The sequence below is a fragment of the Arachis hypogaea genome, chromosome 5 (genome assembly GCF_003086295.3).
Source record: "Arachis hypogaea cultivar Tifrunner chromosome 5, arahy.Tifrunner.gnm2.J5K5, whole genome shotgun sequence".
Classification (NCBI taxonomy): Eukaryota; Viridiplantae; Streptophyta; class Magnoliopsida; order Fabales; family Fabaceae; genus Arachis; species Arachis hypogaea.
In genome coordinates, this window is record NC_092040.1 from 60,812,517 (window position 1) to 60,823,553 (window position 11,037).

At 36.4% G+C, this 11,037-nt stretch overlaps 1 pseudogene; it reads left to right on the top strand.

Annotated features, from left to right (window-relative positions):
* Positions 1-494: 494 nt before the first annotated feature.
* Positions 495-10,112, top strand: LOC112803570 (pentatricopeptide repeat-containing protein At2g02980, chloroplastic-like; annotated as a pseudogene).
* The last annotated feature ends 925 nt before the right edge of the window (positions 10,113-11,037 follow it).

Sequence of the window (11,037 nt, forward strand, 5' to 3'; positions counted from 1 at the left end):
TAAAAAGTAAAATCAAACCATCAATAAATCAATTTATTAACCAGGAGATCAAAAGTAATAAGAATGATGGCCCGGGCATTCAAGAATAGGTTTGGTATGCGTGGGGCAGTTCAAATATGAGAATTGCCAAAACCAATACTTGAATGTAGAATGAAAAGTAATTTGCAAAAAATTGGGCAGCATTCCGGCTAAAATTGGATGTTCCCGGAAAACAAATAACAAGAATAGTTCATATGTAATGAAATAAGGTTGCACAAATAGCAAGAATAAGAAAGAGCAGTGTAACAGCAGCATGTAACAGTTAAGAGCAACATATGAACAGGATCAACATCATAGCCAGAATAAATTGCAGAAAAGATAAACAGATAACAGGAATGGTGCAATTATCAAGCCTAAATCCACTATCCAGATCCTAGTTACCTAACCATCTAGAATCCACTACAAACATGCATCTCTATCTAGCCTATGCGGAGCAAAAATTGAAAAATAAACTAATGAGTCACAAGGATGAATCGCCGTATGGCGGAACCTGGTGCGGAAAGAGCAATGAGGTAGGGCAGATGGGTGATAATGCGGCGGCGCTAGGTGAAGCACAGCGGCGCGGCGGTGGGGTAGTGGCCGTCGGAGGTAGGCTGCGGTGGGGGCGGTAGTAGAGGAGAGTGAGAGAGGGGAGAAGAAGGAGGAAAGAAGGGAGGGTTGGGTGTCGCGGCGGTGGAGGTCGTGGCGGTGGGGTGGTGAAGGAAGAGAGAGAGAGAGGGAAAGGAAGGAAGAGAGGGGAGGGGTGGTCGGTGCGGCGGTGGTGGCGTGGTGATCTTGGAGGACTGCGGTGGTCGTTGGTGGTCGAAGGTGGTGGTTGGGGTGGTTGAGAGAGAGAGTTGCAGAGGTTAGAGAGAAAGGGGGTAGGGTTTGGGGACGCGACGGGAAAAGGGTTCGCATGACTTGGGGTTAGTGATCACGAATCCACGAGGACACGTGGAGGATGTCATCGCGTGAGTAGGGTGAAATAGGGTCGACGCGGGTGCATGGTCGACGCAATCGCGTGGATTGGGTGTAAGATAGGTGACGCGGACGCGTGAGGCACACGATCGCGTCGCTAGAATTTGTGCTAGACGCACGCTTCCAGCGTCGTTTCAGCGCAACTCTCTGGTTGGTTTGGGGTTCATAATATCCGCGCGACGTGATCGCGTCGCTCACGCTTTTGCGTGGGATGGGTGTTGTGTAAGTGACGCGTTCGCGTCGGGGACGCGTACGCATAGGTTGTTGGTGCTAAACGCGCAATGGCCGCACGATTCCAGCCCAACTTTCTGGGCGTTGGATCTTTACGTCGATATCCAAATCACGCGTTCGCATAGGTGACGCGGACGTGTGGGAGGCCTTCTTTGCAATTGACACGATCGCGTGGGGAACGCGGTTGCGTGGAACAATTGTGTTAAAGGCACACCTCCAGCCTTGCTTCAGCGTGACTCTCTGTTCACTTTCCTATTCTTTTAATGCACTTGCGACGCGGACGCGTCAGCGACGCTGTCGCGTCGCGTGCTCTCTTTTTTTTTTAAGTAGTCATGCTTTTTTTTGCAGTATGTAGAATGCAAAATGCAGTGAATATCATGCAAAAACTTCAGGTCCAAACAAAATTCAAAAACAGAGCAAAATAGAGGGGGAACGATCATACCATAGTGGGTTGTCTCCCACCTAGCACCTTTAGTTAAAATCCTTAAGTTGGACATTTGATGAGCTTCCTGCTATGGTGGCTTGTGCTTGAATTCGTCCAGAAATTTCCACCACTGTTTGGAATGCCAGCATCCTCCGGGGTCCCAAACAAAGTACGTAAAGCCCTTGTGTGAGTTCAAACAGGCTTGCAGGCTCCCGGAGTGTTGAATGGTAGAATAGATTCCAGGATCCCAAACTCTACTTGTACACCCGTCTTTGTCTTAATCTGCATTTTTCCAGCCGGGTGATAAGTAATCTGAATTCTCACTGCAGTGACCAAACAGCTTCCGAGATCCTTCCAATTGAGCTTGACACCAATTCATGCACCTCAAATTGAAGTGTGAAACCTCATTGAATCTTGCATACCAGCGCTGAGTGCGAGTCATTTCCCTTTTTTTCTTAAAGCCGCAAAGATCTCTAAGCTGGCCATCTGTCTCAAGCAAACCATATTCAAGTGGAAAATTGAAGATAAAGGTCAAGGATTTTACCCACTTGAATTTTGTGTTGGGTGGTAGTGGCCTTGGGATCAGTGTTTTCAGTGGTTCTGCAAGCTCTACTCCCTTGTGGTCTTCTGTGAATTCCTCCACTTCTTGGCAATTTTCTTCCAATTCAACCATGTCTTGATCAAAGTCACTGATATCTTCCTCATCACTTGAGTCATAATTGGGAGGTTGAGAAAAGTCGACCTCTATGTCATCCTCGTATTCACTTGGGGAAGATTCTTCTGTCTCCAGGAATTCACTTGCAGATGCAAGTTCAATACCAAGAGAACTTGACTTGTGATCATCATCATCAAGGAAACATGTGTCTCGGGTAGTTCCGTCTAGTTCTCCATAAGATACCTGCTTTGGGGATTGTGCACTATCCTCCTTAGCATCAATTGTAGCGTCCTTGACGGAATTCTCCACAACTCTAGATTTAGGTGGCGGTTCGGCATCTCCTAAATCTTCAACCAACTCTTCTTCTTCTACAATGGCATCGTCCTCTACTTGTTCTAGTACGAAGTTATGCTCTATGATGTCCACCGGAGTTTCTAGTGTCTTCTTCACGCTGCGGTCTTCATTAGATTCCCCACATGAAGCCATGGGAGTTTGTTGAGTGTCTGAATGTCTGGAAGATAATTGATTTATTGCTTGCTCCAGTTGATGAAGGGTTGCATTAAATTGGTCTACTGATTTTTTGAAGCGAACCTGTGATTCTTGGCTTGATGGATATGGACATGGCGCATAGGGGAGTGGTGGTTCTTGGGAGTAATTGGATTGGCGTTGGGGCGGAAAAGGATCATGTGGTAGTGAATGGTGACAAGAAGCGTGTGAGTGTGGTGGTTCGAAGTTATGTTGAAAGGATGGTCTCTGAGCACAGGGTGGGGCTTGTTGGTAGCTACGAGGTGGTCCACCAAATCTATCAGTTGGGCATGCATTGTAGAATGGTCTTTGTCCATGATATCTAGGAGGATGTTGTTGCCTAAAAAGGTGTGATCAGATCTTCGTGGCTCCATCCATCTTTGATTGCTTAGACCTTGATACATAGTCCTGTTATAGCTTCCATTCCTTGCAACAAAATTAGAACTAAACTCAAAGCGAGAGGGGTGAGAATTCATAGTAGTTATCAGAAATGAGGAGGGAAGAGAAGAAACAAAAAACAAGTAAAAGAAAAACATTTAAAATAACCAATAATAAGGCACACGTTTGCAATTCCCCGGCAACGGCGCCATTTTGACGTTAGGATTTTTGCCAGTAAAGAATTTTATAAAAATATAGTAGCGTTGTAAGTATAGATTCTAAACCAACAGAAAATCCCTTCGTACAAACATTTTGGTTGTCACAAGTAACAAACCCCTAAATAAATTGATAACCGAAGTATTCAAACCTCGGGTCGTCTTCTCAAGGAATTGCAGGGAGGTATGTTCTTATTATTGGTTATGAGTTTTGTAAATTGGGATTTTGAAAGTAAGGAAGAAGTATGTTAAATGATAAGTAAAATAAATAAATAACTATAAAATAAACTCTTGGCAAGATATGAGAAATTGGAAGTCCTATCCTAGTTATCCTTATCAGGTGCGATGAGAATTGGGTTTTAATCCCACTTAGTTAGCCTTTACTAAAGCAAAGGAAAGTCAAGTGGACTAATTAGTTTGATCCTCAAGTCCTTGTCAATCGCTGTAGGAGGACTAGCTTTAGAGCGATCTAGATCAATTAGAATCTGCCAATTTCAACCACTGCTGAGTTTGACAACTCAAGAGTTACCAATTAATCAACCAAGCCAAAAGGGAATAAAATCTACTTGAATGAAAATAATTTGGATAGAGCCCAAGCATCAATAACATAAATTAGAGAAAACAATCATAAGTCTGAAATACCTCAGATTATATTAACTAAGAAAATCATAACATGAATGTCATTAAGCCAAATTGGCAACATATATATAATTAAAAATAAGAGAAGTCAAAATGAAGGAATATTGAACCTGATATGAAGATGAGATAAATCCTAATCTTAATCCTAAGAGAGAGGAGAGAGCTTCTCTCTCTAAAAACTACATCTAAACTATGAAAAATGTGAATTACTCACTATCTGATTGTTATCCTCTGCCTGAATGCATTCCCCCACTTCATAACTTCTAATCTGTGCCTCTTGGATTTAGATCTGGGCCAAAAGGGCCCAAAAATCGCTGGAAACGAGATCTACAAATTCTGCAGATCGCGCACGTCACGTGTCCGCGTGGGTCACGCGGTCGCGTCATCTGGAGTGTCGCTCTTCCATGCAGTCGCGTCAGTCATGCACCCACGTCAATTGTATTTCGCAAGTCACGCGTTCGCCTCATCCATGCGCTCGCGTCGATTCTCTTTCGTGTGAACCACGCGTTCGCGTTGTCCATGCGGACGCGTCACTGCCAGTTGCTCTAAAAATCAAATTTGTGGTTTCCTTCCATTTTTGTATGTTTCCTTTCCATCCTTTAAATCATTCCTGCCCTATAAAACATGAAAGTACTCAACACACAAATCACGGCATCGAATGGTAATACAGGATAATTAAAATAATTACTTTTAAAGCATAAAAAACATGTGTTTCATATATATCACATAATAGGGAAGGAAAAGCAAAACTTATGCAATTTCTATGAATAAGTATGTGAAGGGTTGAATAAATCACTTAGATTGAACACAATATACATCATAAAATATGGGTTTATCAATGACGATGCGACGGTGGTGGCGAGGCACGGTGCAGCGGTGGCGCGGATTCTCTTCCTTTCCCTCTCTCGGATCTCCTATCTTTTTGTCAGCAGCGGCGACGACAATGGCAGTGACACCTACCGCACCAGCTTCCGTCTCCCCCCTCCCCTCTCCTTCCTTCTTCGGTCTCCTTCCTTCTTCCCCTTTCTTTCTTTTTCTTTCTTTCTTTGTGGGTGTGGGTGTTTGTGTGTGGGTGAAGGTGAGCCGTGGGTGAGGGGGTAAGGTGTGGCTGCTGCTTGTGTGTTAGAGGGTTAGGGTAAAAAATTAGGTTTAGATAAAATTAAGGTTATGTTAAGGTTTAAATTTTAGAAAATTTTGGGATTAATTTAGGTTGGTGTTAATTTTAATCAAATTAGGATCTAGAGTGTTAATTTGAAATCTACTTTAATCTTTATAATTATTTTAAAATATTATTTTTTATATAAAAATTCTAATTTGATTCTCAATCAAATATTTTAATTGAAAATATAAGATAATATAATTAATTTTCTTTTATTCCTAAAACTTAAAGTATTAATTATACACATATAAATTATTTAAATCAATTCAATATAAAATTATTATTAATTCATAACTACCAACTTTATAATTTAAATATAGAAAAATAATTCAATAATTATAAAATTAGATAAAATTCTAATTTAAATAGCCAAACATCATTATTTTTAAATTTCGAGAACTTTAAATTGTAAATGGAAAAATAATTCATAATTATAGATTTTTTATAAAAACCTTAATTTATTTCCAATCCAATTAATAAAAAATGTCTTTAATTATCTTTAATAAAATAATTTTTGAAATTAAAACTATAAATAAATATATAATTTGAAATTAGTGCATAATAAGACTTTTCAAAAGTTTTGGGTCTTACAACCTTTATGTTAACGGGGTCAAATCTCTAGAGCGGTAAGAGGTGGTATCTACAAAGACACTCCAATGCTCAAGTCAAAATGGATCTAAGAAGTATAAGTGAGTGTTAAGAATGTGTGACGTACCTGAGTGAGCCTTTTTCCCTCTTTATATAGTATATATCGTATCTTATCTTATTTGCTAAGATAAGAGAAGTATTTGAATTTGAATATTGGTTAGGGATTTGTGGTTACCTGGCCAATTTGAGCTTTGGTGGTGGCCTGAGCCTGGATAATTGGATTGTTTCTGCTCCGCTAGGGAATCCAGGGATCGAGTCCGGAATAGTTAAATTATTTTTGAACAAATATTAAAAAAATATTAAAATTTTATTCATAATATAATATTTAAAAAAATAAGTAAGAAAAATTAAGAGAAGGTAACTCGATAACACTACTCAAGTACGCCAGTCATTTCTGTTTGTTCCCTGCTCCACCTTATCATGTCGCTGTTCCACAATTTTTCGGATTCACTCGTAGACACTGAAACACTTCAATGCAAAACAAGCAGCAAAATTGGAAGATCTATTATATATATCTAATTTTACAACAAAAATGTGCCACATGTCACTTTTTCATTGTAATTAGAATCAAATCTTTTCCTCCAAAATTAAGGAATTCACCTTATTAATTTTACAACCAAAATGTGTCACATGTCACTCTCTCATTGTAATTGAAATTAAATCTTTTTCTCTAATTGATTGTGCCACATGTCACTTTCTCATTGTAATTGAAATTAAATCTTTCCCTCCAAAAGTTAAGAATTCTTTCCTCCTTCTTACTAATTTTACAACCAAAATGTATCACATGTCACTCTCTCATTGCAATTGAAATCAAATCTTTCCCACCAAAATTAAAGAGTTGTGTCATCCTCCCTCTTCCTTTCTCTATTTCTCCCTTTCTTTCAACCACTCTATCTATTTTATATATCATTATCAATATCAATGTCAATGACTAATTACTAATTTCCAATCAAAATGTACAACATAACATTCTTTAATTACATTAAAATTAAAATTAAAATATTAAAATTGAAATTGAAATATACATATATTATGTACCATTTATTACTATCTAATTTAATAATCAAATGTGTCACATGACACTCTCTTATTAAAATTGAGAGAAAATATTTTTTTCAAAATTAATAAACTCCCTATCTAAATTCTTTCATCTACGTCTCTCCATTTTTCTATTTCTCTCTACCATTTTTACTCTATATATAATTTGTATTTTGTATTAATAATTTGATAAATTAAAATATATCATCCGGTATTTTTTTTACAATTAAAATAAATTTTTTTCTTCTAAAATTAACAAACTTTCACTCTCACTCTCATTCTTCATTTTTATTTTTCTTTCTCTTTTTTCTCATTCTCTATTTTTTCTATATTTCTGTTCTACAGAAAGTAAAATTAACAAAATAATATAATTCATATAAAAATTATTATTATTATTATTATTATTATTATTATTATTATATACATATTTTTTAGTTTTTTATTTAGCTTTAAATTTTCACCGCTTATCTTTTTAATTTATATTTTTATTTCTTTTCTTTTAAATATTTATTACATATAATTTAGAGAGAATACTAAGGTTATAATTAAAAGTTAAAATCAAAATTCAATTGTTTTAAAAAAATTATAAATGAGTTAATTTTATAACTATCAGTATAATTTTTTTATGCTAATATCTAATTATATTTTTATATACATAGAGAGAAAAAATATTAGTTTTAAATAGCAAGTATAAAAGTTAATTATTTCTATTTGTAAAATAGACTTAACACCTAATTAAATGTAAAAATATACACGTTAAATTATTTTAAATTTTAGATAATAAATGTTAAAATTAATTATTAATAAAAAATTAGACTTTTTCATATAAAAATAATAACTAAAAATTTTATTATTTGATTTTTTATTTACAAATACCTTGGTTTCTTAGTTACATTTTTATTAACCTATAACTTTTTTTTATAAAAATATGTTGATTTTATAAATCTTTCTTACTATGCATAATTTATACTGTCAGAACAAAGTGGACCATAATTTTAGAAAAATTATATTCTTGTAACGTTATTTTGGATAAAAATACTAATTTTTACAATAATAGAAATGGCATCTTCATTATCCATTCTTGGACTCCCACCACAATTTCCCTCGTACAGAGACACACCAACAACAACTGCACTTCCGCCATTACGATACCTTCTTTCGCTCATACCCAAATGCTCCTCTCTGAGAACTGAAGCAGATACAAGCCTACACCATCACCAAAAATGACTCGCTGTCATCACCAAAATCATCAATTCATGCACCGCCAGACCTACACCAGCTTCATTGGTCCATGCACACCACCTGTTCGACCAAATTCCCCCACTAGATATTCTCCTTTTCAACACCGTTCCACGTGGGGTCGTGCGCTCTGATGACCCTTTAAGAGCAATTCTGATGTTTTCCCAAGTGTTTCGTTCCGGAATCCTTCCTGATGGTTACACATTTTCCTCGCTCTTCCAGGCTTGTGCAAAGGTTAAGGCTTTGCAGGAAGGTAAGCAATTGCATTGCCTTGCTATGAAGATTGGGGTAAGTGAGAATACTTATATGTGTCCAACATTGATAAACATGTACACTGTGTGTAATGAGGTTGATACTGCTAGCACAGTATTTGATAAGATTGATGAACCATGTGTGGTAGCTTATACTGCTATCATTACTAGATATGCTAGGAATAGCAGGCCCAATGAGGCGTTGGCTCTGTTCAGGGAATTGTAGGGGGGTGGCCTTAAGCCGAATGATGTCACCATGCTTCTCGTGCTATTGTGTTGCACTTTGGTTGGATCATTGGACTTGGGGAAGTGAATACATGAGTATGTCAAGAAGCACGATTTCAATCGGTATGTAAAGGTGAACACAACACTTATTTATATGTATGCCAAGTGTGGGAGCATGGACGATGCAGTTTTGGTGTTTAGTCAAATGCGCAGGAGGGACACACAAACTTGGTCAGTAATGATTGTTGCGTATGCAATGCACGGACATGGTTTCCGTGCTGTATCAATGTTGGAAGAAACGAAGAAGGAGAAAGTGCAGCCTGGTGAGATAACTTCTGTAGCAGTATTGTCTGCTTGCAGTCACAATGGATTGGTAGAGGAAGGCTACATTTCCATAGTATGACTAATGAGTATGAGATTGTTCCTCATATGAAGCATTATGGTGGTATGGTAGATTTGCTAGCCCGAGCCGGATGCCTAGATGAAGCCTATAAATTCATAGATGAACTCCCAATCAAACCCACGCTGATTCTCTGGAGGACAATGCTATCTACTTGTAGCAGCGATGACAATGTTGAAATGGAAAAGCAAGTAATTGAGAGAATCTTTTAGCTGGATGATTCATATGGTGGGGACTACGTTGTTCTGTCAAACTTGTGTGCAAGATATGGAAAATGGGAAGATGTGAATTTCTTAAGTAAAAAGATGGTAGACGAAGGAGCAGTGAAGATTCCTGGTTGCAGCTCTATAGAAGTCAACAATATTGTGCATGTATTCTTCTCTGGGGATGGTGTTCATTCAACTTCGACAGCGTTGCACCATGCACTTGACAAATTGGTAAAGGAACCAAAGCTGGCTGGGTATGTAGCTGAGTACCTGACACCTCTGGTTTTTCATACGGACATGGATGATGAAGAGAGAGAAATTATTCTCAGATATCAGAGTGAGAAACTAGCTATTACTTTCAGGCTTCTAAATACACCTCCTAGAACTACTACTATTTGTGTCATGAAGAACCTTCGGCTCTGTGGAGATTGCCACAATGCTGCTAAATTTATATCATTCATATTTGGTAGGAAAATCATACTTAGAGACGTGCAGCAATTTCATCATTTCAAAGATGGGGAATGTTCCTGTGGGGATTACTGGTAAATGGTAATGGATTTTATTGATTCTTCAGCAATATTGAAATGTTAGGTTGATTCATGACCAAAGAATTTAGTGCTATTATTTGTGCTTGGAATACCAACTCTATGCAGCCGAAAAGAAGAAAGATTTGTTACTGTAATATTGTGAGAGGAATAGGAATAGGAATACTATCATCATCTTGGGCAAATTTAGGTAATTAATCAACAGAGTTGTACACTTGTACACACGGATATTATAAATCACGTAATATAATGATACTTTAGATAGTTTAGAACCTCAGATTCATTCTAATGTAATATAACTTATTGTTAATATATTTTGACACTCGTGTTTAGGTAAATGATGCTTTTTGTATTTCAGTTTATGAGATATGATAGTTTTCATGGAATTAGTAATTTGAATTAGTGGAAACTAACATGACTAACTTTTAATTGTGCAAAAAGTTAATTAGTATTTATACTCAAATTTTGTAAGATCCTGGACAGTGGCACAAAGGTGGTGCTGGCTACTGGCATTAGCAGACATATAGAAAATAACGATAACGGAAAGTAAAGAGAAAATATCAGGAAGATAAATAATAGTGTTTGGATGAAATGCCTGTTGTATGATTTATGAGCATGTTTTAAGTTCACATTGGTATAAAAGAATAGTATAATATATTAGTTACCATGTAGTATAACATGTACCAAAAAAATCAGCGTCGAATATATACACGTAATCATTATAATTTATACAAATTAAATTTGGTTCTCTTATTGTTTCTGGCACAAGGAAAATCAACTTGTATATATATAATACAGGGTCAAAATTGTAGGTAAATTGGATGACAGGTTTAGTATACATGATAACGACGGGGGATTAGAAATATATAAGGTGAATCCTATGGTGCCTAAAAAGTGATGCTTATTTACTAAAAAATATTAGAAATTAATATTTAATTTAAAAGATATAAAGATAAATTATTTTTAAAAATTTAAAATTTATCACAAAAAATAAATTAGACAAAAATTAGACAACAATTGATAAACACTATAAACATCCCCAATATATAAAGAGGGTAATAAAAAAGTATAAATACTACTAGGGAGTGAATAATCAATACTAGGAATAATAAACATCTCATGTCATAAAATCATTTATCCCAAAATTTTAAGCTGATTTAGAACTCTAATACTATATCATGAAATCATTCATTCCAAAAGTGTAATCTGACAGAATAATGTAACACTAATGATCATATCTCTAATACTTTATAAACTTTTATT